This window comes from Sinocyclocheilus grahami, unplaced genomic scaffold (genome assembly GCF_001515645.1).
Source record: "Sinocyclocheilus grahami isolate Dianchi unplaced genomic scaffold, SAMN03320097.WGS_v1.1 scaffold16452.1, whole genome shotgun sequence".
NCBI classification, from domain to species: Eukaryota; Metazoa; Chordata; class Actinopteri; order Cypriniformes; family Cyprinidae; genus Sinocyclocheilus; species Sinocyclocheilus grahami.
In genome coordinates, this window is record NW_015516141.1 from 2,114 (window position 1) to 4,923 (window position 2,810).

A 2,810-nucleotide genomic window follows, 5' to 3' on the forward strand; every position below is an offset into this window, starting at 1 on the left:
ACGTAATAATCCTAAAGCACAGATAAAATCTCACAGCGCACAACCAGCTTCACTTATAGTTGTCTCTGCACAAACCAGGATAGGAGAATGTATTTTAGCATCGGAAATTACACACTTCACCTTTAAATCATTGTGAGCGGTCATGCTGGGAGTCTGTGTGGATGGATGTAGGTCACAAACTCACTAGAAAGTATTTCTCAGTGAAACTGGGTGTGTTGGGAGGCGTCCAGCTATATACAGATCCCTTTCTGCTGTGGATGGACTGGCGACTGGTGGACGCTGTGAGAGGCCTCACCTCAGAGCTATCAAATGGACTAAAGGAAGAAAAAGTGAAGGAACAAGAAACTGTGAGGGAAAATGGACTCCAGTCCGCTTACATGTGCAAAATACAATTTTTATGAAAAGACACAGACAGTAAACACAAAGCAGAAGACTAGTGTCTAAGGATTAAATATATATTGGTGTTTGGATTTAAACTGGAATATATATTGTGCTTAGAGGTAACTACAGATCTAGCTAGTTGTTACCCGTATATTGTCCAAATTGTAGGTGTAACATCACCTCCCACCTTAACCATAGCCCAACACATAACCCCACCCTTACACCTTAAAAATAACCTTACCCATAATCCCACTCCGTCCTAACCCTGAGCATAATTCTGAGTGTCCCTAAGTCTCCTATACTTACTTTTACCACAAAGTAATCTACCACCCAATGCTCAAAATGACTTTCAAGCTATGTTTTTAAGTTGTATTTTTAAGCTTGTGATCAAAAACAAAAAAATGATGTTGTTTTAAGAAATTAGTTTTATTCAGCAAAGAATTAGCAAGGATGCAATAAGCTGATCAAAAGTGACAGTAAATACATTTACAATGTTACAAAAAAAGTATTTTTCAAATAAATGATTTTTTTCCCAATTAATCAAAGAATCATGAAAGCGGGACACTGTTTTTAACATTGATTATAATAAAAAAAAAATTTGAGCAGCAAATAAGCATATTAGAATGATTTCTGAAGGATCATGTGACACTGAAGACTGGAGTAATGATGCTGAAAATTCTGCTTTACATCACAGGAAGTTTATTACATTTTAAAATATATTCAAATAGAAAACAGTTATTTTAGATTGCAGTTATAATATTGCTGGTTTACTGTATTTATTCAATGAATGCAGTTTGGGTGAGCATAAGAAACTGAATGAATTATGATTTTTTTTAAAAATTGATTTAAAATAAAATATTTTATTATCTGTTATTTGTAAATGTTATACATTAATATTTAATAATTTCCTATTAACTTTGTCAAAATGTTTAACACAAAATCTAACCTTTATTGTAATCTAAAATTCAAACTAACTTGTGATTGTTCTTTTTTCCTGCATTAATTTGCATGCTAAATTAAGTTTGTTGTTATATATCTCAAGTCAACATGAAACAGCATTCACATGGTTTTCTGTTTTTTCTAAACCATATATATACAGTGGGGCAAAAAAGTATTTAGTCAGCCACCAATTGTGCAAGTTCTCCCACTTAAAAAGATGAGAGAGGCCTGTACATGAAAAAAACTCACTCAGGTTCTAAATGCACATATGAGGAGTGGCAGTGCGTGTTTGTCATCACTGCTTGATGAGAAGTGACACTGCTAACAGAGACTAAGCAGAACCAGAGGAAATGAGGTGATGGCTGTGAACTAACACACACACACACACGGTCACAGCAGAGCGTGGAGATGCTGAACAATGCTGTAAGTTGTGTTTATTTTAGTGCCGCTGTAAAAAAGAGGCTATGAAAAATCTTTTCCACCTGGACTGTGTAAAGTGTAATTGGATCGGTGTGTGTGTGTGAGAGGGAGGGGGCAGAGGGATGGACTATTTATCCTTCTCTCTGCAGTCAGCTGGTCTTCCACAGCTGGTGCGTGTTAGCCGATAGCAGAGCTGCACTTACAGGGGGTGTTTGTATGTGAGATCAGTGTCATGTCTACTCGGTTACATGAAAAAAATGTTAGGACCATAAAAGCAGTCCACATTTGCGCTATATTCCAGTTCTTCAGAAGTCAGAATAACTCCTAGTGAAGTTATTATTTGCTGAAAATCTTGCCCTATGAAGACCTCAAATCTCCTTCGTGGTTCTACAAATAAGATACATTGAACTACCATCCAAAAGTTTTGGGTTGGTAAAAATTTTTTCAAATGTTTTTGAAAGAAGTCTCTTATGCTCACTAAGGCTGCATTTATTTGATCAAAAATACAGTAAAAATGTGTAATATTGTGAAATATTATTACATTTTGAAAGAACTGTTTTTTATGTTAATACATTTTAAAATGCAATTTATTCCTGTGATGCAAAGCTGAATTTTCAGCATCATTACTCCAGTCTTCAGTGTCACATGATCCTTCAGAAATCATTCTAATATGCTGAAGTAATGTGCAAGAAACATTTATTATTATTAACAATGTTGAACACAGTTATGCTGCTTAATATTTCTGTGGAAACCATGATACATTTTTTCAGGATTCTTTGATGAATAGAAAGTTCAAATTAACAACATTTATTTGAAAAAGAAGTAGTTTGTATGAATGTAAAAGTATTTACGGTTACTTTCAATCAATTTAATGCATCCTTGCTATATAAAAGTATTAACTTTTAATTGTAAAAGAAATTCTGAACCCAGTTTTTGCAGTCAAGTTTCATACAGGAGTGTACAAGATGTGTGTAAAAGTTGAGTTTGGTGTCACTGACATTAAATAAAGTTAATAAAGTCTTAAAGTGCCCTGTCAATCACTTTCAAGTATTTCACAGCACTTTTAGCAC